The sequence below is a fragment of the Odocoileus virginianus genome, chromosome X, assembly GCF_023699985.2.
Source record: "Odocoileus virginianus isolate 20LAN1187 ecotype Illinois chromosome X, Ovbor_1.2, whole genome shotgun sequence".
Lineage (NCBI taxonomy): Eukaryota > Metazoa > Chordata > Mammalia > Artiodactyla > Cervidae > Odocoileus > Odocoileus virginianus.
In genome coordinates, this window is record NC_069708.1 from 13,786,082 (window position 1) to 13,812,311 (window position 26,230).

A 26,230-nucleotide genomic window follows, 5' to 3' on the forward strand; every position below is an offset into this window, starting at 1 on the left:
GGGAGCCTGGTCCTGGCTTGGGGCCAGAGGACATGGGAGCAACTCAGTTGCCATCCACTACCATGGCAACCTGGGCAGGGTGGCCCCATCCAGGTGCCAGCATGGCAGAGGCCGTGGGAGTGCCCAAGGGCAGGCGGGCAGGTCACTTCCGTGGCCAGGCCTGCCTGGTTCATCCCCGACCTGGCCCAGGAGGGCATGTTGGGCAATTCCCGAGGACTGCAGTGGCTGTGCATACAACCCCTGATTTCCACACAACTTGCCCCTTCTTGTTCTTCCTGTCTGGGGTTATTTCAGTTGTGGCACGGTTGTTACTTTCCATAGCAGTTGAACTGAAAAAGGAAACCAAAAAGAACATCTTTATTTGGACTGAGAGGGAAGTTTGGAGATGGCTTTCATTTTTCCTGCTGAGGCTCCCCCACCTCACCCCGAGGCATGTGGGCTAGGGGGCCCCCTGCATTGGAAGCATAGGGTCTTATACACTGGACCACCAGGGAAGGCCCTGTGGCTGGCTTTTCAAAGCCCTGGTTGAGAAGGGAAGAGTGGGAATATCATTTCCTGAGGCTCTCGGGTACTTCAAGAAATTACACAAATGACAACCGTTTTTCATGCAATAATATTCATCCTCGTGACACAACATGGATATGGCATAGCCTCGTTTGCCAAGTGGTTTTGAGATTTTTCTGATTTCAAACGCCGGTGTTTTCTGCCAGTTTTTAAGTGTGAAAGCTGTTCCCTCAAATGATTAAAGTAGACAACTCATTCTGGCACTCAAAGCCACTGTAGTTTGATCCTAGCACCTCAAAAATCAGTCTTCTCATGGGAGGGGGGATCGGGATGGGGAATACATGTATATCCATGGCTGATTCATGTCAATGTATGACAAAAAACACTACAATATTGTAAAGTAATTAGCCTCCAACTAATAAAAAAAAAATGCCAAAAAAAAAAATCAGTCTTCTCCCTTAGTACTCAGTAACATAAACTCCAAGCTTGTTCATTCTTTCATTCATTCATGCATGCATTCGGTAAACAGTTTTAGAGCACAAAGTGTGTGCCAGTATACTGCTAGAAGCTGAGGATTCAGAAATGAAACACATAGTCTATGGGGGAAGGGAGGGAGAAAATTAAAAAAATATACCCTGGAATGCCATGGTAGACCAGTGGTTCAGACTCAATACTTGCATTGCAGGGAGCATGGGCTCGATCCCTGGTCGGGTAACTAAAACACATGACCAAAGGCAAACAAACAAATAGGACATTCCTGGTGGTCCAGTGGTTATGAATACGCTTGCTAATGCAGGGGACATGGGTTCGATCCCTGGTCTGGGAAGATCCCACATGTTGCAGGGCAACTAAGCACCTCGATACTGAGCCTGTGCTCTGGAGCCTAGGAACTGCAACTACTGAAGCCCGCCGGCTCCGCAACAAGGGAAGCCACCACAATGAGAAGCCCATGCACCGCAACCGGAGAGTAGCCTCCCCAGCCACAACTAGAGAAAGCCCACACAGTCAAAAGTAAAAATAAAATCACTTTAAAAAGAAGAAAATAAAAAAGACCAACAAGAAATATAGCCTTCCATTCTGTGTGAAAGTGTTATGTTAGATGCTGAGCTCACTGGCCTCTGTGCTAAGCAAGTAACTGCTTTCTACCCCGGGGCCTGCCTTTCTCAGTGCCATTCATACCAAGTAGAAATCACCAGTTGAAGAGAGGGGAAGTTTCTCCTTCCATTGCTCCTACTATTTTCTCTTTCCTCCTTTGAAGGAGGAAGGCAAAACAAATAAATGAAACCATTTCATTCTCTTCAAGTACCCACAAGGGTAAAGTTCATTTTGTTCTTCCATTTGTATTTTTTCTGAACATATAATACACACAAGAGAACAAAGGTAACCTGGGAACAGCCTTCCTCTTTCCTCTGTCCCCTAGTCACACAGTCCACTCCCCAAAGTGTTCTTGGGACTGGTTTCTTGGGTATCTCCCCAAAATATCTTGTGCATTTACCAACAGATCCGATGGTATATCTTTTGTGGGCCCTATATAGATAGTAGCATTCTACACACCATCTAAACCTTGCATTTTTGCCTAAATATAATTCCTGATGTTTCTACATCAGTATACCTGGAATGGTTGCATTTTGGGGGCCATACCATCGTGTATTTGGCTAGTCTTCTATTGATAGATTTTTAGGTGGCAGACTTGCTGTTATAAACAATGCTGCAATGTATGTTGTTGTTTTGGATCTTCTTGCACATGTGTGGATGTGCAAGGATGTGTAAGGATGAATCCTTAAAGGTGGAGTTGCTGGATCAAATGGATGAGCAACTTCAATTTTCATAGATATTGCCAGCTTGCCCTCCAGAGAGGTTATGCCTATTTACATGCCAATGAGAAATGAATCAGCCCATTTCTCCACACCCTTTTAAACACAGCATATTAGTTTTCTAATTACCACAAACTCAGTGGCTTAAAACCCCACCCATTTATTAGCTCACAGTTCTGTAGGTCAGAAGTCTGACACGGCATGGCTGAGTTCTCTGCTTAGGGTCTCATGAGGTTAAAATCAAGGTGTTGACTAGGCTGAGTTCTTGTCTGGAGGCTCTGGTGAAACATCTGCTTCCAAGCTTGTTTCTGTTGTTCGCAGAATTCAGTTCCTTATGGTTGTAGGACTGAGGACTGCCTCTCCTTGTTGGCTGTCAGCTAGGGCCATTCTCAGCTCCTAAAAACTGCCCACCTTCCTTGCCATGTGCCCCCCACCCCAATATTAAGTGAACAACAACAAATCAAATCTTCTTGTGCTTTGGATCTCTGCTTTCCCTGTCTCTGACCTCTAGACCTAGATTTAAAGGACTCATGTGATTAGGTTATACCTATCCAGATTACCCTGAAAAGTCACTTGTTTGGGGAATATAATCACATCTGCAAAATCTCTTCACAGCAACATCTAGATGAGTGTATGAGTGAAGAACTGGGAGAAGGTGCTGGTATACCATGAGGTGGGAATCTTGGTGACCATCTTAGAATTCTGCCTGCCACACACTGAATTATCAAACTTTTTCATGTTTGTAAAATGTGGGAAATGAAAATGGAATTTATTGGATATTTCCCTTTCTTTGCCTGGGAATCTTTTCAGTGTTTAAGATCCATTTGCATTTCTTCGTGGGTTTCCCCCCACCCCCTTTGGTGAATGACATCTGCTTATATCCTTTGCCCCTTTTACTACTGGGTTCCTGGTCTTTTTCTTTTTTCTTTTTAATTAACAGAGCTCTTTTATTTTTTGAGCCACACCACACTGGCATGTGGGATCTTAATTCCCTGGTCAGGGATCAAACCTCTGTCCCCTGCAGGAGAAGCTAGGATTCTCAACCACTGGACTGCCAGAGAAGTCCCTAGAAAATCTCTTTATATGTTAAGGATCTTTCCTACCTTAATGACTTTGTCTTTTGTATTTTACCTAGAAACCCACCCTCCTCCTTGCTGCATCCAGAAGCACCATTCATTCTTTACAGACCAAGTCAAACCCACTTTGCCCAGAGGCCATGCCTGACTTTACCAGTGCTCACTTATCAACTCCTCTTCATTCATTTCTTACCCTGTTCTGTGCTTTATGTTTATTGGTTACTCTTGGCTGCGAGCTAGGATGTTGAGTGCTTTTTACTACAGGGATTCAAAGATTCAGGTATTAGACTAAGCATGTGATATGCACAAAACTAGTATCAGTAAGCCGATAAATTGATGCCTTGAACTGGAAATCAGAATTGCAGGTTTTGTCTTCTCATTTCCTATGTTTATTACAAATACACATCACTACACACCCTTAACAGCCATTTTTGTAATTATTACAAGATACCTGAGCATGTTAAGGGCTTTCTTGGTGGCTCAGACAGTAAAGAATCTGCCTGCGATGTGGGAAACCTGGGTTCGATCCATGGGTTGGGAAGGTCCCCTGGAGGAGGGCATGACAACCCACTCGAGTATTCTTGCTGGAGAATCCTCATGGACAGAGGAGATTGGTGGCCACAGTCTGTGGGGTCTCAAAGAGTTGGACACAACTGAGCGACTAAGCACGACACAGCACACAGCATGTTAATGAGTAATCTCTCATGTAGTTACTCGTGTTTTTGGTTAGTTTCTCTTTGACATGGTTTGATCAGTGAAATGTGTCTCCAAATCTGTAACATTTTTGCATGTTATTTGATTTGAAATTAATTTAAAGATTTTATCAGAGAATATGTGTTCATTTCTTAGAGTCAAGTTGAAGTGAAAAGCTCATAATAAATCAGGGCAATCACTCTGCCCCAGCCTGTCCTATCTCCTTCACTTTTCTTCCAAAGCAGATATTTTCAATCTTTTCTTTCTTTCTCCTGATGTATCTCTCCATATTTCTAATACACTTAAACCACTATTTTTTTTTATTTTGGTTTTGGCCCCGCCAAGTCACATGTGGGATCTAACCTGTACCCCCTGCACTGGGAGCACAGAGTCTTAACCACTGGACCACCAGGGATGTCTTATTTTTAAAGTTTAGATGTTATCTGTTGCTTACTATCATGGTGATGAAGACTGAACCTTTTCAGATACCCTGATCCCATTTGTTCCCTTCCCTCTGCTCCCCCCAGTAGAGTTCTTTTTTAAATTTTTGTTTAAAACAAGTCACTGTTTACATTATTATGGCCATGCAAGCATTCACTTCTGAGCTAGACTGTTCTTCACAGCCACACTTCCTTTCTGACTCAATAACTCTGTAAATGTGGATATATCAGTAAGGATGCACTAACCTGCAAGTAATAGAAAACCCATCTCACCAACAGAGGCTTAAACCACAAGGCTGTTTCTTACTTTCTTAACATGTATAAAGTAGGAGGGCCAATGGTTTGGTTCAGAGGCCTGGCAGTATCATCAGAACCCAGTCCCTTCCCTCCTTCCATTTTGCCATCCTGTGTCCTGGTTTTCATATTCAGTTTTGCTTCTACAAGAAGAGAAAGAAAATTCTCCTCCCATACCTCTCTCTTTTGTTTTGATTGGAGAGGGGGTGATTCCTTTCTCAAAACTCCAAGTGGATTTTCCTTTATATCTCATTGGGCAAAACTAGGTCACATAAACTCCCAGCTGTAAGGGAAGCTGGAAAAGCAAGTATCTGCGTTTTCACTCTCTATAGTGAAAAAAGAGGTGAAGAATGAGGAGCCAACCAACAACATCAGCCTCATGGGGTGGGTTTTTTTTTTCCCCCACAAGTGACAGAAGACTCAGCTTAAAATGACTTAAACAATAGTGAGGTTTGTCATCTCATAAAAGAAGTCCAGAGCTCGGGAATTCCAGGATTGGTTAATTTAGTGACTAACTCAACAGTATCAGGAAAGTTCCAAGCCTTTTCCATTTTTCTGCTGTGTTAATTGTTGGCTTCGGTCCTCTGGCTTGTCTTTGCATGGTCACAGGGGGGCTGCAGCAGCTGCAAGGGTCACAGAACATCAGCTGGATTGAAGAAAGAATGTCCTGTCTTCCCGTCCTTTCTTTTTTTTACAAAAATTTTTGTTTATTTATTAATTTTTGGCTGTGCTGGGTCTTCGTTGCTGCATGGACTTTCCTCTAGTTGCGGTGTGTGGGCTTCTCATTGCAGTAGCTTCTCTTGTTGTGAAGGGTGTGTGGGCTTCAGAAGTTGCCACATATGGGCTTAATACTTGCAGTTCCTGGGCTCTAGAGCAAAGGCTCTGTAGTTGTGGCGCATGAACCTGTTGTTGCGTGGCATGTGGGATCTTCCCGGATCAGGGATTAAACCCATGTCTCCTGCATTGGCAGGCAGATTCTTTACTACCAGGGAAGTCCTTCTTGTCCTTTTCTTACGTGTGAGAGTTTTCTTAGAAACTTCACGGCAGATTTCTTGGGTCTCATTGACCAGTATTGTATCACCTATTTATTTGTAAACCAGTCACCATCAAAGGGGATAAATTAGCATGATTGGCTTTTACTAATCAGTATTCTCCCTCTGGCTTCCTGGTGGTTCAGATGGTAAAGAATCTACCTGCAATGCAGGAGACCTGGGTTTGATTCCATGGGTTGGGAAGATCCCCTGGAATAGGAAATAGCAACCCACTCCAGTATTCTTGCCTGGAGAATCTCATGGACAGAGGAGCCTGGCGGGCTGCAGTCCATGGGTCCCAGAGTTGGACACAACTGAACAACTAACACTTTCGCTTTATTCTCCCTCTGGGCTTCCCAGCTGGCACTAGTGGTAAAGAACCCACCTGCCAAGTCAGGAGACATAAGAGAGTTGGGTTCAATCCCTGGGTCAGGAAGATCCACTGGAGGAGGGTATGGCAACCCACTCCAGTATTCTTCCCTAGAAAATGCCGTGGACAGAGGAGCCTGGTGGGCTACAGTCCATGGGGTTGCAAAGAGTTGGACATGACTGAGCAACTTAACATACACGCACAGTCTCCCTCTGGGGGACACAGAGGAGTCTCAATACTCCTGAAGTAGACGAAACTGACTTATACTTAAACGAAGTTAGAGTTCCGTTAGCAAAGAAAGAGGGATGGCTACTGAGGAGGTAGGAAATAATTTCTGCCACAACATTTTTTCGTGGAGTTTATAGCTGCCTTGATTTTTCTTTTTTTTTTTTTTCATTGTCTCTTTTGTGTTTTTTTTTTTCATTTATTTTTACTAGTTGGAGGTTAATTACTTTACAATATTGTAGTGGTTTTTGTCATACATTGACATGAATCAGCCATGGATTGACAAGTATTCCCCATCCCAATCCCCCCTCCCACCTCTCTCTCCACCTGATTCCTCTGGGTCTTCCCAGGGCACCAGGCCCGAGCACTTGTCTCATGCATCCAGCTTGGGCTGGTGATCTGTTTCACCCTAGATAATATACATGTTTCGATGCTGTTCTCTCGAAACATCCCACCCTCGCCTTCTCCCACAGAGTCCAAAAGTCTGTTCTGTACATCTGTGTCTCTTTTTTTTTCTGTTTTGCATATAGGTTTATCGTTACCATCTTTATAAATTCCATATATATGTGTTAGTATACTGTATTGGTCTTTATCTTTCTGGCTTACTTCACTCTGTATAATGGGCTCCAGTTTCATCCATCTCATTAGAACTGATTCAAATGAATTCTTTTTAATGGCTGAGTAATATTCCTTGGTGTATATGTACCATAGCTTCCTTATGCATTCGTCTGCTGATGGACATCTAGGTTGCTTCCATGTCCTGGCTATTATAAACAGTGCTGCGATGAACATTGGGGTGCACATGTCTCTTTCAGATCTGGTTTCCTTGGTGTGTATGCCCAGAAGTGGGATTGCTGGGTCACATGGCAGTTCTGTTTCCAGCTTTTTAAGAAATCTCCACACTGTTTTCCATAGTGGCTGTACTAATCTGCATTCCCACCAGCAGTGTATGAGGGTTCCCTTTTCTCCACACCCTCTCCAGCATTTATTGCTTGTAGGCTTTTGGATAGCAGCCATCCTGACTGGCGTGTAATGGTATCTCATTGTGGTTTTGATTTGCATTTCTCTGATAATGAGTGATGTTGAGCATCTTTTCATGTTTGTTAGCCATCTGTATGTCTTCTTTGGAGAAATGTCTGTTTAGTTCTTTGGCCCATTTTTTAATTGGGTCATTTATTTTTCTGGAATTGAGCTGCAGGAGTTGCTTGTATATTTTTGAGATTAATCCTTTGTCTGTTGCTTCGTTTGCTATTATTTTCTCCCAATCTGAGGGCTGTCTTTTCACCTTGCTTATAGTTTCCTTTGTTGTGCAAAAGCTTTTAAGTTTCATTAGGTCCCATTTGTTTATTTTTGCTTTTATTTCCAATATTCTGGGATGTGGGTCCTAGAGGATCCTGCTGTGATTTATGTCGGAGAGTGTTTTGCCTATGTTCTCCTCTAGGAGTGCCTATGTTCTCCTCTAGGAGTTGATTTTTCATTCACCATTTTTTTTAAAAATTTCATAAATGTTTATTGAGGCACTACCAAATTCAAGGCACTATTCTAGGTATTGGGTATTCTTCTTCAAAAGAAAAACTTAGTACTTGGCTTTATGGATTTTACAACAAGATCATACAGACTAGGAGCACTGATCAGTGGGCAGCTCTCTAAACTGTCCTTAATAATTGTCTCTTGCAATTTGCATGTGCATCTGCACCTACTTGTTTGAGGAACTCAGCCTGCTCAACAATTGTGTATCCTTTTAAAATTGCAAACATTCCTTGACCTGTCCCTGAATACTTAATTTGAATTCTTAGTAGAGGTTTTACCATTTCAGAGGTCAATTACTTTTCAGATCCCTCAAACTGGCTAATAAGCCAAACAATCTCACTTCTGTAGAAGTGAAAGGATGGATATTTTTGTTTTCTTGTGATAAATATCTTTAGGAACATCCAACCATTCCATGTTAATGTTTAACTGCTGTTCTCACTGAGAAATAAAGCAGGATGAGGCCACATTATGATATAGAAGGAAGGAGGATTTTTAAAAGATTTCATGCTTTTTGCAGACAATCCTTTTCAAGGCTATTTCCCACCAAAATGAGTTAGAATAAACAATAGACCTTCTTAAGATTTGCCTCTACTGTCATTAGCAATTTCATTTCTAGGAGCTACAAAATTTCAGAAGTTTTTCTTCGAAATTCTGCTGTGACTTCGTAAGTTTTGGTTTTGCAAAGTCAATATTTGTATTTTTATTTTGAACAGACACACCAGGGATTTCAGTAGCATGTCCTTTATGGCTCATGACAATACAAATATTTATGTAATCGCTCAGTTAACTACCACAATAAAATGTAAAGTTCAGGGTCTTTGGGACTTCTCTGATCTTGCCCTGGTTGAGAGTCCCCCTTCCAATGCAGGGGTTGCAGAGAGCTAGGATCCCACCTGCCTCTCTGTCCAAAAAATAAAACAGAAGCAATATTGTAGCAAATTCAAGAAAGACTTTAAAATAGCCCACATGAAAAAAAAAATCTTAAAGCTCAGGGACTTTCACATTAACTGTATTTTCATAAAATATTTTAGTAATGATAGGAACAACTTTTCATGTTTGAATTTAGAGAAGTCTTTCTAAGAGATAAAGTTTCACTCAATACCACTGGCGAATTCTTAAGGTTTTGGAACAAGACTTATCCACAATTGTTCCGCTTTTTGTTAGAGCTGATAAAAAACACTGGTTTTAAATGTGTGAAAATTGATGTTTAGTACAATTTGAAATCATGGCTATGTTAGGTAATGGGGTGAGCTATTTAAAAGACAACTGTTTATTTGACTATAAAAGTACTCTTCCATTTTAACAGAATAGTTTCAGGAAAATTTTCTTCACAGACACAGTAGAAGCTGCAGAACTGGAAGGAAACTGATGGTTCTTTGGTTGTGTTCGTGGAGTCAGGTTTCCCACTGTAAAAGAACATTGACGCCACTTTTCCACTGAGCACAGACGGTGCAAGTTCAACATGTTAAAAACTACATGTTCTTCTCATGCCTTTTGCACTCATTTTGATATTGAAATGGAAAATTGCATTTAAACGTCTCCTCAAAGGTTTCCTCAAACTCTTTAAACAGCCTGGAACTGTTGACAAAGTTAGCCCAACTGATTCCCTGGGGGCCCTGACCTTTTGTTGGTGAGGAATTTTGCCCAAGGCTTCCCAGCCTCCCACTGGACTTTGTCCCTCGCCACCCCAGCTCCTGATGCTGTGTGTTCCCTCTCAGGTCCAGTCCTCCTCTTACCCTTTGGTCTCCTTGAAGGATCTCAGTTACCTCAGGCCTGGAGCTCACTGGACACACCCACCTTGGCCTTGCCACCGGCTCTTTCTGTTCTAGCTGCTTCCTGCAGGGGCCCCCACCCTGGCCTGGCCCCAGAATGGACTTCCAGGCCACTCCTCACCAGGGCAGAGGCATGCACCGTGTTATGAGGTGGCTGTGGCCCTTCAGGGTGTGGACCGTGACCTGCCCCCTTACCCATCCCCCAGCCCCACGCATGTGTCCCTGCCCAGGACAGGTTGGGACATCCGCTCCTGATCACTGAGGGTCCTTGGGGATCTGCCTGCTGGACTTCCTCATGGACCCACTTCATCCATGTCACAGCACGATCTGATACACCTCACAACCTGCCCTCAGTAGACCTCCCTTTACCCTTTACCCCAAAGAGCCTTTCCACCTCTGCAGGCCACCCTCTACCTGATTGCCAATTAAGGCTGCAATTTTACATAATGATAACCTTCCTTGAGCACTTTCTGTGTGCCCAGCACTGCACTGTTTCCCATGGATTAGCTCCTTAAGCCTAGTTACAACCCTGTGTCATCGATGTTCAGTTGCTCAGTTGTGTCTGACTCTGCGACCCCATGGACTGCAGCACACCAGGCCTCCCTGTCCCTCACGACCCTGTGAGGTGGGTACCGTGTTCAGTCCATTTCACAGCTCAGGGAATTGAAGCTTCCAGAGTTTCTGTCACTGGTCAAGAGTTACCGCAGCTTTCTAATTCATGCCCCATAGCTAGACTGAATGACTCATGTGGCCCCATGCCAATTCATCATCCAGGTAACCTGCCAATTCACCTCCCTATATCCAGAACATTCCATTCCTTGGTCATTAGAGCTTTCATCCCTATTGCCTTTGAGACCAACTCATAATGCCACCTGCCAGTTAATATCTAGCAGGGCTTCTCCTTGCCCAGAAGGACACAGTGCCTGTCAGCTTTAAGAGAGGCCAGTGGGAAACCCTACAATGAGGGGGTGAGGGAAATATGACCGACAGACATTGGGCTCCAAGGAGACAATCAGAGAAAATAACCCAAGACTCTCTTCCCTCCCACTGCCTCCACTCTCCTTGTTGAAAAGCTGAAGTATACTTTCTCAGGCCATGCAGGCTCACAGGCTTCCTCAGCCCTAGAGAATTCCACTGTTGGTGACCCTGTCTGGTCACCCCACAGCATCTTCAACCACTCCCTGCCTCAATTGGTTCATCGAGGGCCTACCCCCTTTTCTCCCTATATGTGTGTGCTAGGTTGCTTCAGTCATGTCTGACTCTCTGCAGATCCATGGACCATAGCCCACAAGGCTCCTATGTCCATGGGATTCTCCAGGCAAGAATACTGGAGTGGGTGCCCAAGCCCTCCTCCAGGGGATCTTCCCAACCCAGGGGTCGAACTTGTATCTCTTAAGTCTCCTGCATTGGCAGGTGGGTTTTTTTTTTTTTTTTTTTTTTTACCACTAGTGTCACTTGGGAAGCCCTTCCTCCCTGTGTGAGTTTCTTATTGCGGCTGTAACAAGTGATGACAAACTTACTGACTTAAAACAACACCCATTTATCATCTTACAGTTTGGAAGGTTAGAAGTCCGATATCAGGGTGCTGGCTAGATTACTTCAGGAGGCTCTAGAGGAGAATGGATTTCCTTGCCTTTTTCAGCTATAGGCTGCCTACATTCTTTGGCTCATAGCCCCTCCTTCCATCTTCAAAGCCTTGAATGTAGCATCTTTCAATCTCTCTCTCTCTCATCTGAGCAACCAACACTTTCACTTTTCTGCTTCCATCATCTCTGCAGATGGTAACTGCAGCCATGAAATTAAAAGATGCTTGCTCATTGGAAGAAAAGTTATGACCAACCTGACAGCATATTAAAGAGCAGAGACATTACTTTGCCAACAAAGGTCTGTCTAGTCAAAGCTGTGGTTTTTCCAGTAGTCGTGTATGGATGTGAGAGTTGGACTATAAAGAAAGCTGAGTGCTGAAGAATTGACGCTTTTTTTTTTTTTTTTAGAATTGATGCTTTTGAACTGTGGTGTTGGAGAAGACTCTTGAGAGTCCCTTGGACAGCAAGGAGATCCAACCAGTCCATCCTAAAGGAAATAGTCCTGAATATTTATTGGAAGGACTGATGCTGAAGCTGAAGCTCCAATACTTTGGCCAAAGACCCTGATGCTGGGAAAGATTGAATGTGGGAGGAGAAGGGGACAGCAGAGGATGAGATGGTTGGATGGCATCACTGACTCAATGGATATGAGTTTGATTAAGCTCTGGGAGTTGGTGATGGACAGAGAAGCCTGGTGTGCTGCAGTCCATGGGGTTGCAAAGAGTCAGATACAACTGAGTGACTGAACTGAACTGAACATCACGTATCACCACCTCCAGCTCTGACCCTCTTGCCTCTCTCCTAGAAGGACCCTTGTGATCACACTGGGTGATAAACTATCCACACAGCTGGATAAACTATGCTGATTTCCCCATCACCAGATCCTGAACTTGATGATCATGTCTACAAAGTCCTTTTTGCCACATAAGGTGACATAGTCACATGTTCTGGGGATTATGATAACTCCCATCAGAATAGACTACCAACTACAGATAGGAAGCAGAACACAGGGGAGGAAGTACTGGGTTGTGGCAGAGACTTTGCTAGCTCGTGTTTACTGGGTTGTGGCAGAGACCTTGCTAGCTCGTGTTAATATGTTCTGTGGGAAAAGGAGGTGGATCAGGAGCACCTGAGGAAACCTGTTTTACTTCCCAGGAAAACACCAAAGTCTTTCCTTAGACAGATTTGAAGCAGCTTGATTCTTCCTTGCCCTACTCAGCTGCCTGGGAGGTAGGGGAGGGCGGATGGCAGAGAGAGGGGGCCGCCCATAGACTAGGTCATCTTAGCATCCCCCATAAGGTAGATGGTTAGCAAGGAAAGCCGCTGCTCCTGCACACATCCCTATTCCTGTCGTGCCCCCTGCCCATGTCCCTGTTCTACCTCTGCTTCTAACCTGGAAACTTGCCTGCTCACCTTACTTTCCCATCCTTGGCCCCAATGGCAAGCCCACCCTCTGGCTTCCCCTACTTCAGTAGAAATCTACCATCTTTGATCCCTGGATGCCAACTGCTGTACCTCATGGAGGTGGACATGTCTCAGAACCGTTCCTTTGTTTACCCTGGCCCCTTGCCCACTGGCATTCTGACCAGAAATGCACCACACACACCATCTTCCCTCAACAGAATGTGGGTCACTGTGAGCTCAACTTTGCGAATGATTGTGAGGTGGGTTTTTTTTTTTTTTTCAGCTCTACTATCTCAAAAAATGCTTAATGGCTTGCTTCATGTATAATTCATCAAGATCCTGGAATTTAGGGGGAAATGATGATTTGCAATGACATGCATGCAGACAGACTATTTAAAATCAGGATTGTCCAAGAATAGCCGAAACATATGATCAACATCTGGAAAACATCTGCATGAATGGCGTGGCTGCAACAGATACCAGAGATTGGAAATTTTAAGAACTATACTGAGGAAAAAAAAAAAAGAACTGTACTGAGTTTCTGGGTCCTAAGAACAGCAAAATGAAGTCCTTGTAGATTATATAGCAAACCTTTTTTTTTTTTGGCGGGGTGGATGCACTATGCAGTGTGCAGGACTTCCTCGACCATGTGTTGAACCCATGTCCCATGTCGTGGAAGTGTGGAGTTTCAACCACTGGACCACTGGTGAAGTCTGTTTTTGAAACTTTTTTTTTATTTAAAAAAAACCCTCCTTATTATAAAATAAAACACAGACACAAGCAAAACAAATGTAAGACTTAATTATTTTAGGCCAAACATCCTTTTAACTACCACCCAGCTCAAGAAACAGAGCTTTGCCAGACGCTCTAGAAACCTTTTCATGTTTCTCATTCAAATCATAGCCCCTTCCCTTGCCCAGAAGTAACCATGATCCTGACTTTTCTGCTAGTCACACACACACACACACACACAAAACCCCAAGAGTTTTATCACCTACTTTTGCATCCCTACACAAGGTTAGCTTCCCTTAAAAAAATTTTTTTTGGAGTGTAGTTGATTTACAATGTTGTATTATTTTCAAGTGTACAGCAAAGTGATTCGGTTGTACATATATATACATCTATTCTTTTTCAAATTCTTTTCCCAATCAGGTTGTTACATAACATTGAGCAGAGTTCCCTGTGCTATACAGTAGGTTCTTGTTTATTATCCATTTTAAATATAGACTGGAAGTTCTTTTATTTTTTTGGTCACAGTCTTTTACTGCCCCAGGCAGCAAGTTCAGTTCAGTTGCTCAGTCATGTTCGATTCTTTGCGGCCCCCAAGGACTGCAGCACGCCAGGCTTCCCTGTCCAACACCAACTCCTGGAGTTTGCTCAAACTCATGTTCATCAAGTCGGTGATGCCATCCAACCATCTCATCCTCTGTCATCCCCTTCTCCTACCTTCAATCTTTCCCAGCATCAGGGTCTTTTCCATTGAGTCAGTTTTTCACATCAGGTGGCCAAAGCATTGGAGTTTCAGCCTCAGCATCAGTCCTCCCAATGAATACTCAGAACAGATTTCCTTTAGGATTGACTGGTTTGATTTCCTTTGCCCCAGGCAGCAAAGGGAGGTCCTAACCCAATATTGCCCTGGGACGTGGGCAAGAGGATCCAGCCCTGGGCTCCATGCTTAGGAGGGTGCCATATACCATGAGATCTCGAAGAATACACATGGTAGAGATTGCCTTGGAATCCAGTGGTCAGTGCTGCCAGAGCCCTGAGCCCAGAGTTCTGCCCTTTGCGGGACAGCTCCTGGTGTGATTCAAGGACTGTTCAGACCCCAGGGAAATAAATCTGTGCTGTAGCTCACACTGTATTTTCAAAACAAAAGGCAACTATTTATGGACACCATAAGGGTTTGTGGGCTGTGCCTCCTCTGATCTTGGAGAGGCCACTGCTTCAGAGGGCTGGGAGGACTTGAGCTGCAGAAAGTTGAGATGAAAGAAAAGGCAAATTGACTTGTCACACCCTTTCTTCTAGAGAGCATGAATGCAAGATTCACATATAACCAAGTATCATTTCCCACTGATGCTGCGTGTCCATGTTCTTGCTTATCTTCATGGTTCCAGAGGTATTGCATGGTGACTAGGTACACCATGAGACATTACAAAATTTGTATTATTCTTTTTTTTTGTATTATTCTTAAATCTATAATATACATGATAGCCACACACACACACACACACACACACACACTTACACACTTTTAATGTGAAGGAAGCACAATGTTAGCTCTACTACAGAGCCCAGGATGGGCATGGAATACTAATCATGCAAAAAGTTATGTATTTGATAAATCTATTTACCAAGACTTAAACTTTCAAATTAATAAAATTTCAGCATAATTTAAATCATTTTGACTTTAAATTTTGATGTATACATTTTAAGTAGACGTGTGCTATGGGGCCTGTGGTCTTCTTAACCTCGAGGCCAGACATTGTCCTGGCCCCAGGCTACCAAGCAGTTCAGAGGAATGTCCCAGCAGCCCTGCTAACTGCAAACTGCTTTCTTTAAAAGTTCAGCACCTGAGCCATTCTCCTTTGAAAATGCTACAGTTTCCTCCCTCTTCCCTTTTTGCCTCTTTCTCTAATATTTCAATTATGAACACAGATTACTTGATTAATTATGTTCCTGCTACTGCATGTGCTAAGTCACTTCAGTCACGTCCGACTCGTTGCAACCCCATGGACTGTAGCCCACCAGGCTCCTCTGTCCATGGGATTTTCCAGGCAAGAATACTGGAGTGGGTTGCCACTTCCTCCTCCAGGGGATATTCCCAATCCAGGGATCCAACCCACGTCTCTTAAGTCTCCTGCATTGGCAGGTGGTTTCTTTACCACTATTGCCAAAACCTAAAACCCTTCATATGTTTTGTGGTAGCCTGGAGTAGTAAGATATCAGAGAATTTCTTCTCTTCATAACTTTGCTGCTGCTGCCAAATTCTCTACTTTTCTAAACTTTTCAAGTTCTCCAAATGACTTTTATCGTCTAAAAAAAGAATTATAAAAGGGAAAAAAAGAGAAACTTCTGTTGTTGAGCAGGATGTAACTTTTCTTGATCAGGAATCTGATTCCAATACACTTTCAGAGAATCAGTTCAGTCATTCAGTGACTGTTGGCTGAGCGCCTACTTTGTGTCAGGCACCATTCTGGAAGCTGGAGAGAGAGCAGAACAGCTTTATTCTTTCAGGCAGGGTGGGGGGTGGGTGGGTGGGTAGAGAAGCCACAGGATGAAGTCAAATGGATGATGGTTGAGAATGAGGAAAGGAAGGAACAGGAGGTATATTTAACTCCGAATTGATTTGGGATTAGTTTGTTTCATCCTCCACCTAAGTCTCCCAACCTATGAAATAATTTCAATACTTTGTACATAAGCTTATGCCACACACCCTATTTTATTTATTTTATTTTCTTCCAGTTTTACTGAGATACGATTGACACACAGCACTGCATAAGTTTAAGGTGTACAGCATGATGATTTGACTTAAATACTTCATACATGATTACTATGATAAGTTTAGTGAACATCCATCATGTCATATAGATACAAAATAAAAGAAAAAAAATTTTTTTTCCTTGTGATAAGAACTCTTTGGATTTACTCTCTGAACAACTCTCATATATAGTATATGGCAGTGTTAATTATATTAATCATATTGTATGTTACATCCCTAGTATTTACTTATAACTGGAAGTGTTACCTTTTGACTGCCTTCATCCAGTTCCCCCTCCCACCATCCCCCTGGGAACTACAAATCTGTTCATTTTTTTTTCCTATGAGTTTGTTTGGTTTTGAAATATAACTGACCTGCAACACTATGTTAGTTCCTGGTACACAACATAGTGATTCAACGTTTCTACACATTAGAGAATGACCATCACGGTAAGTCTACCTACCATCTGTCACTATACAAAGATATTCCATAGCTGTTGACTATATTCCCTGTGCTGTACATTTCATACTGGTGACTCACTGATTTATTTTTATTTATTTAATTATTTATTTATTTCTGGCTGTTCTGGGTCTTTGTGCTGCACAGGCTTTTCTCTAGTTGTGGCGAGCAGAGGCTTCTCTCTAGCTGTGATGCACACGCTTCTCATTGCAGTGGCTTCTCTTGGTGCAGAGCATGGGCTCTAGGCTTCAGTAAGGTACGCAGGTTTCAGTAGTCACAGTTCTCGGGCTCTAGAGCACAGGTTCCATAACTGTGGCACATTGGCTTAGCTGCTCCACAGCATGTGGGATCTTCCTGGACCAGGGATCGAACCAATGTCTCCTGCATTGGCAGGCAGATTCTTTACCAATGAGCCACCAGGGAGGCCACTGCCGACTCATTTATTAACAAACCCTTTTAAAATGGGCGATTAGTCATTATTCCAATGAAATGGAATAATTTTTATATGTTAAATATATTCATTTACATGTTTCTTAATTCTCTGTGTGCTAAGTCACTTCAGTCATGTCCAATTCTTTGGGATCCCATGGACTGTAGCCTGCCAGGCTCCTCTGGCCATGGGATTCTCCAGGCAAGAATAGTGGGGTGGGTTGCCGTGCCCTCCTCCAAGGGATCTTCCTGACCCAGGGATCAAACCCAGGTCTGTTATGTCTCCTGCATTGGCAGGCGGGTTCTTTACCACTGTGCCACCTGGGAAGCCCTATTAATTCTCTAGGTTAGAGTAGTTGCCCACTTGCTCTTTTGAAAGACAAGACAGAGACACTGACAGCCACCCAGGGGATTCAGAGGAGAGCTGGGACCAGAACTGGGGGAGACAGAATTGAGTCACTGATGAACTAAAGTGCTCTGCTGAGTCATCTGGGACAATTCCTCTAACCTTTTGAGATGACTTTGCTAAGCTGTCTTTAGTGTTCTGCCTTATCTTAAACCCCTCAGTTTCCCTCTGTCTCCTGACTTCCTGGGGTTAAATCTGCAGTCTGCAAATCTGAGGTCTGATTCTGCCACGAAACTCTATTTTTGGCCCCCTCAGCTAACTACTCTTCTCAACAACTCTGCTTCTCTCCTTGTGACATCATATAAGTCCTAGGAGTTGTCCTTCCCAGTCACAGAATCACTGTGTCTGTGGGAATATAAAGGCATGAGTTTGTTTTGGCCCCAAATTTTATCTGACTGATAGACACAGATGATAGATGTGCTTGTATCCCAGACTTCTCCTTGGAGCTTCAACTGAAATCTCCAGTCACCTGTTAGCCATTTCACCACATCCAGAGGCTCTGCCGCCTCACATGTGTCAAACCAGCCTCCTCACTTTCCCATCCACGTTATTTTTTTTCTTCTGTGTTCTCTCTCTCTTTTAATATTTATTTATTTATTTCTATTTATCTGATTGTGTCACATCTTAGCTGTAGCACATGAGATCTTGGATCTTTGTTGCATCATGCAGGATCTAGGCATGTGGAATCTAGTTCCCTGATCAGGGATCAAACCCAGGCCCCCTGTGTTGTGAGCATGTAGTCTTAGCCACTGGACACCAGGAAAGTTCCTCCTCCTGTGTTCTCTTAACTTATGGCAACTCCATATAACTAACCTAGTGAGCTCTAAAATGGAATCATTCATTTAATCATTATTTTGGCTGCAGCTTGTGGAATCTTTAGTTGCAGCCTGTGAACGCTTAGTTGGGACATGTGGGATCTAGTTCCCTGACCAGGGATTGAACCTGGGCCCCTGTGTTGGGAGCATGGAGACCACCAGGGAAGTCCCTGCAGTCATTTTTGAGATTTGTGTGTGTGTGTGTGTGTGTGTGTGTGTGACACATATGAATGTGCCATGTGTGTGCTTAGACACTCAGTCATGTCCGACTCTTTGTGACCCTATGGACTGGCCTGTCAGGCTCCTCTGTCCATGGGATTCTCCAGGCAACAATACTGGAGTGGGTTGCCATGCCCTCTTCTAGGGGATCTTCCCAACACAGGGATTGAACCCAGGTCTCCAGCAATGCAGGTGGATTCTTCACCCATTGAGCCACCAGAGAATCCCAGGGAAGACATATGAATTCTTGTTTAAAAATTCATGAAAAAAAGCCTCAATGAGAATGCATAATGATGAAAATCAGCCTCTTTAATGGAGACATGGGGTAGAAGACTAGCAGCTGCCTCCCCAGGTGAGAATTCTACTGCAGATTTTTCTTTGGTTGAAGATTTCAGCTTCTTGCTCAAAGGAATAGGAGAGAGGGTTCTTTTTTGTGTGTTTTTAAAAAAGTTTATTGAAGTATAGTTGATTCACAATGTTATATTACTTTCTGGTGTATAGCAAGGTGATTCAGATATATATATTCTTTTTCAGATTATTTTCCATTATAGTTTATTGTAAGATATTGAATATAGTTTCCTGTGCTATACAGTAGGACCTTATTGTCTACTTTATATACAGCAGTGTATATATTGCTAATCAAACTTCTAATTTATCCCTCCCTTACCCTCCCTTTTCCCCTTTGGTAGCTATAAGTTTGTTTTCTATGTCTATGAGTCTGTTTCTGTTTTGTAAGTAAGTTCATTTGTAGCATTTTTTGGATTCCACATGTAAGAGAAATCATAAGGTATTCATCTTTCTGTCTGACTTCCTTTGCTTCACATGATAATATCTAGGTCCATTCATGTTGCTGCAAATTGCATTAATTCATTCTTTTTTTAAAATTCATTCTTTTTATGGCTGAGTAATATTCCACTGTATATCTATATATCCTATCTTCTTTATCCATTCATCTCTTTATGGACATTTAGGTTGCTTCTATGTCTTGGCTATTGTAAATAATGCTGCTATGAACATTGGGATGCATGTATCTGTTTTGAATTAGAGTTTTCTCTAGATATATGCAGGGGTAGGATTGCTAGATCATATAGTAACTCTATTTTTAGAAACCTCTCAACTGTTTTCTGTAGTGGCTGTACCAATTGACACTCCCATCAACAGTGTAGGAGGGTTCCCCTTTGTCCACACTGGAACAACAGAGAAGGTTCTATAACTCCCCAGCCTGGGGGCGGGGCCCTGGTATGATGGGGCACGCCCAGATGAAGCTGGGAACTTGCCAACTGCTGAAAAAGGCAGGCAGAATGGGAACCCTCAAGTTAGCTGGGAAGGCAAAGTCCAGGTCTCATGCCTCTTCCTGGCCTGTGGCCAAGCCACAGAGCCTTGATATTTGAAATTTGAATATTTTCTAAATTGACCTCAAATTGAAGAGAGAAGATTACTTCCATTCGAGGGGTAAAATGGCATCCGTGGGGTTAGGGACTATAGAAGAGGTCCCCACTCTATCCCTACCTGGGGGAGGGAAGGAAACAGGGAAGGCCTCTGTGGGGGGCTTTCTTGTCACCTGTCTTCAGGCTTTGGGTGGATGTGGCCAAACCCCCACTTGCTATTGCCTGGTTGACATTTAACTTTAATCAAACTTTCTACAAAAGCATGGTTGTTTCCTTATGTTTGTAGAACGGGAGAAAAACCTGTCAAACTTACCCTTGCCAAGGGTCCGAATGATTACTTCCTTCTTGAATTCATTTTAATCTGTGGTACTCCCACAGCCAGTATCATCCTTGGGTCTAGGGTAGTGGGGCCCTGGCTCTGTGCCCCTCATTTCAGACAGCCCCATGGCAAGTCATGAAAACACACTTATTAACAAGCACATAAGCACCTCTTGGCTTAGGATCAGCTAGTGGGCACTGGCATAGGCTGGCCTGTGACCTTGAATATCCACTCCCAAGACTGACTGGTGTTTAGGAAATCCGTGGCCTTTAAACAAAAGGAGCCCAGAGGGGAATTCCCTGGTGGTCCAGTGGTTAGGACTCTGTGCTTTCATTGCTGAGAGCCTGGGTTCAAGCCCTGGTCAGGGAACTAAGATCCCATAAGCCTCGAGGCCAAAAAATAAAAAGGTGACCAGAGCCATATGCTGTGGAGATTTGTGGGTTGGGCTACTGAAGACTCCAGAGGTAGAGAGCATTTCAGAACGTGAGGAGGAAGGTTTGAGGGACTGAAGCGCTTGGTAAGAGAAAGGACGTTGTCACTGAATATCACATGAGTATAACCCATTGCCCTAGTGATTGAGTGTCCATTCTCTTGCTTCTCTTAGAATCCCAATGCATGGCTCTGGACGTACTCATGGAATGAAAGTGATTTTCACAATATAGCAGCTGAGGAACGTCATCAAATATTGAACAATATTTTAAGATATAAGTAGTAATAAATAATTTTATTTTAAAATTATTTTTGTATTTTAAAACATAATATAAAAAATTTATATTACTCAATTTGTTGTATATATAGGTCTCAACCTAATGTGTGAAATTTTTTTATATTGTTTTATTGTTGTCAAATTTGTAGTAATTAATCTTTCAAAAACAAATTAAAATGTCATCTTAAATAATTCAGATAAAAATTTGGTATCTGTTGATTATATTTCCCATTTCTTTAAAAATGTTTTTATTATGGTAAAACACATATAACATAAAATTTACCACCGTAACTAGCTTTAAGTGTAGAGTTCAATAGTATTAAATATATTTATATTGTTTTGCAATCATCATCGATATCCCTCTCCAGAATTCTTTTCATCTTGGAAACTGAAACTCGGTACCCATTAAATGCTAACTCCCCATTTCCTCCACCCCATCCCTTGGCAACCACTGCCATTGAATTTTAATACACAATTTTGAATATTTTATGAGAAAAATATTTTTGAAACATATAAAAATGTTTAAATATTTTTATTTTTGCTATGTGAAAGTGAAGTCACTCAGTCATGTCCGCTGCTTTGCGACCCTGTGGACTGTAACCTACCGGGCTCCTCCATCCATGGAATTTTCCAGGCAAGAGTACTGGAGTGGGTTGCCATTTCCTCTCCAGGGGATCTTCCCAACCCAGGGACCGAACCCAGGTCTCCCACATTGTGGGCAGACACTTTACTGTCTGAGCCACCAGGGAAGCCCAATTTAAAAATTTGATGTAAATATATGAAAAATGTATATAATTTTAATGCAATTACATCTTGTGAGATAATAGAAAATACATATATTGGTCTCGGTGTCTGGTTTCTGGCACAAAGTTCCCCAAACCCTTGTCATTTCCTAAGTGATAAGAGCACTAGAAGCATCTTTGTTTTCATTATTTGATCTTTGGCCCCAGTTCCTGACATAGAGCTCTTAAATCTCTTGGGATTTCCTGGATGATACCAGGGTCCTTTGCTCTAATGAGATGTCTCTTGGTGGGGTCTGGAATGGAGACTGGATCACCAGAAAGACCAAAGCATGATTAGAAGCATGGAATTTTCAGTCCCATCCCCCATTCTCCAAAGTAGGGAGAGAGGTTGGAAATGGACCTAGTAATCAACCATGCCTATGTGAGGAAGCCTCCACAAAAATCCCCAAAATACCAGGTTTGGGAGAGTTCTGGGTTGGTGAACATATGGAGATTTGGGGAGAGTGACGCACCCAAACAGGGCTGGAAGCTCCAACCCCCTTCCCACATACTTTGCCCTACACCTCTCTTCCATCTGCCTGTTCATCTGTATCTTTTATCATATCCTTTTATAATAAATTGGTAAGCAGTACACAAACCGTTTCTCTGAGTTATATGAGTCACTCTAGCAAATGAATCAAATTTGAGGAAGGAATCATGGGAAACTCTAATTTATAGCCAGATGGTCAGAAGTACCGGCAATAACCTGGGCTTGCAATTGGCATCTGAAGTTGAGGGTGGGGCAGTCTTGTGGGACTGAGCCCTTAACTTGTGGGATCTGATTCTATCTCCAGGTAGATGGTGTCAGAATTGAGTTGAATTGTAGGACACCCGCCCAGCTGGTGTCACAGAGAATTGCTTGATAGGGAAACCCTTGGAAGGAGAAATTCAGGTGTCAGAAGTGTTGTGAGTGAGGTAATAGTGTGGGCATCAAAGACACACGTAGGAGGGAGACTAAATTTTTTCTAAAACACATCTTCATTAAAATCCTTTAGATAATTACTATCCACAGAATACTAGTTTTGTGAAATTTTTAATTATAGTAGCATACTTTGTGACTTCGTAAACTAAGGCAAAAAAATAAAACTTAAGCTGTATATATTTATGCTAATATATGAATTATGAACACCTTTATTTTATTACTCCCCTAAACTCACAAATGGACATCACCTAAACTCTACTCATGGACATCACCAGATGGTCAATACCAAAATCACACTGATTATATTCTTTGCAGCTGAAGACGGAGAAGCTCTATACAGTCAGCAAAAACAAGACCAGGAGCTGACTATGACTCAGATCATGAACTCCTTATTGCCAAATTCAGACTTAAATTGAAGAAAGTAGGGAAAACCACTAGACCATTCAGGTATGACCGAAATCAAATCCCTTACGATTATACAGTGGAAGTGAGAAATAGATTCAAGGGATTAGATCTGATAGACAGAGTGCCTGAAGAATTATGGATGGTGGTTCATAACATTGTACAGGAGGCAATGTCAGCACCGAGAAAAAGAAATGCAAAAAAGCAAAATGGCTGTCTGAGGAGGCCTTACAAATAGTTGTGAAAAGAAGAGAAGCAAAAAGCAAAGGTGAAAAGGAAAGATATACCCATTTGAATGCAAAGTTCCAAAGAAGAGCAAGGAGAGATAAGAGCCTTCCTTAGTGATCAGTGCAAAGAAACAGAGGAAAACAATAGAATGGGAAAGACAAGAGATCTCTACATGAAAATCAGAGATACCAAGAGAACATTTCATGCAAAGATGGACGCAATAGAGGACAGAAATGATATGGACCTAACAAGCAGAAAATATTAAGAAGAGGTGGCAAGAATACACAGAAGAACTATACAAAAAAGATCTTCATGACCCAGATAATCACAATGGTATGATCACTCACCTAGAGTCAAACATCCTGGAATGTGAAGTCAAGTGCACCTTAGGAAGCATCACTATGAACAAAGCTAGTGGAGGTGATGGAATTCCAGTTGAGCTATTTCAAATCCTAAAAGATGATGCTGTGAAAGTGCTGCACTCAATATGCCAGCAAATTTGGAAAACTCAGCAGTGGCTACAGGACTGGAAAATGTCAGTTTTCGTTCCAATCCCAAAGAAAGGCAATGCCAAAGAATGTTCAAACTACTGCACAATTGCACTCATCTCACACACTAGTAAAGTAATGCTCAAAATTCTCCAAGCCAGGCTTCAACAGTATGTGAACCATGAACTTCCAGATGTTCAAGCTGGATTTAGAAAAGGCAGAGGAACCAGAGATCAAATTGCCAACATCCGTTGGATCATCGATAAAGCAAGAGAGTTCCAGAAAAACATTTACTTCTGCTTTATTGACTATACCAAAGCCTTTGACTGTGTGGATCACAACAAACTGGAAAATTCTTAAAGAGATGGGAATACCAGACCGCCTGACCTGCCTCTTGAGAAATCTGCATGCAGGTCAGGAAGCAACAATTAGAACTGGACATGGAACAATAGACTGGTTCCAAATTGGGAAAGGAATACATCAAGGCTGTATATTACTACCCTGCTTATTTAACTTATATGCAGAGTACACCATGAGAAATGCTGGGCTGGATGAAGCACAAGCTGGAATCAAGATTGCTGGGAAAAATATCAATAACTTCAGATATGCAGATGACACCACCCTTATGACAGAAAGCGAAAAAGAACTAAAGAGTCTCTTGATGAAAGTGAAAGAGGAGAGTGAAAAATTGGCTTAAAACTCAGCATTCAGAAAACTAAGATCATGGCATCTGGTCCCATCACTTCATGGCAAATAGATGGGCAAACAGTGGAAACAGTGACAGACTTTATTTTTTGGGGCTCCAAAATCACTGCAGATGGTGACTGCAGCCATGAAATTAAGAGACGCTTACTCCTTGGAAGAAAAGTTATGACCACCTAGACAGCATATTAAAAAGCAGAGACATTACTTTACCAACAAAGGTCCGTCTAATCAAAGCTATAGTTTTTCCAATAGTCATGTATGGATGTGAGAGTTGGACTATAAAGAAAGCTGAGTGCTGAAGAATTGATGCTTTTGAACTGTGGTGTTAGAGAAGACTCTTGAGAGTCCCTTGGACAGCAAGGAGATCCAACCAGTCCATCCTAAAGGAAATCAGTCCTGAATATTCATTGGAAGGACTGATGCTGAAGCTGAAACTCCAATACTTTGGCCACCTGATGTAAAGAACTGACTCACTTGAAAAGACCCTGATGCTGGGAAAGATTGAAGGTGGGAGAAGGGGACGACAGAGGATGAGATGGTTGGATGGCATCACCGACTCAATGGACATGAGTTTGAGTAAGCTCTGGGAGTTGGTGATGGACAGGGAAGCCTGGCATGCTGCAGTTCATGGGGTCGCAAAGAGTCGGATATGACTGAGTGACTGAACTGAAACTCAGAAAATACACAGACATACATAAACATAACTAATTTCAGTAGTTTTTGATAATTTATTGACTTTCATTCATACAAAAAATATCATAGCTTTACATATATATTTATCAACTTTGTCATTGTGAGGGTGTTTTTGTCAAGACAGGAGAATAGAACATATTTTATTGAACGGTTTGCTAGTTGGGTGTATAACTTAGTCTTTAGACATATAGTGTAGGGGCCTCCTTTTGTACTCTGGTCCTTGGCAGTATACTTGGCCAAATTTAGGAAATAAAAATACAAAAGGCAGTTAAATTTGAATTTCAAATAAAAAATGAATCAAGTTTTTAGGATAAGCACATTCTATGAGATATTTTTTAATTGAAGTATAGTTGATTTATAATATTTCAGGTATATAGCAAAGTGATTCAGTTATGCATATACATATATATTCTTTTTCAGGTTCTTTCCCACTATATAGGTTATTATAAGATGTTGAATATAGTTCCCTATGTTATACAGTAGATCCTTGTTGGTTATCTATTAATATTTTATATTTAGCAATGTGTACACATTAATCCCAAACACCTAATTTATCCCTCCCTTCCTTCCCCCTTTGGTAACCATAAGATTATGTTTGTGGGTCTGTTTCTGTTTTGTATATAAATTCATTTGTATCATTTTCCTTAGAATTTGCACATAAGTGATATCATATATTTGTCTTTTCCTGTTGACTTATTTCACTTAGTATGATAATTTCTAGGTCCATCCATGTTGCTGCATGAAATATTTGAAATATGCTAAAAAACTATGCACTGTTAACCTGAAATTTAGATTTATTGGGCAGCCGGCCTCTACTTTATCTGACAACTCTACTTGATTTCCTCAAATATAAGGCAGACACTTGGCCACAACCCACTCTAATCTTCTGTGATTTTTTACTATAACTCAACTTTGTGTAACCTGCTAGGGTTTAAAAAAAATCTAGATAGGATTCATGTGTGTATTGGAAGTCTGTGCTTAAGAGATAAATGAATGGAGGAAAAAAAGAAGAATCTTACCTAATTTGGTGAGCCAACTATTGCTGAAGTTGC

General features: G+C 42.1%; 1 non-coding gene across 1 annotated transcript; it reads left to right on the plus strand.

The window, feature by feature from the left end:
- Positions 1–20,548: 20,548 nt before the first annotated feature.
- TRNAE-UUC (transfer RNA glutamic acid (anticodon UUC)) lies at positions 20,549–20,621 on the plus strand. The gene has a single exon. It is a non-coding gene; the product is annotated as a tRNA-Glu (tRNA).
- The last annotated feature ends 5,609 nt before the right edge of the window (positions 20,622–26,230 follow it).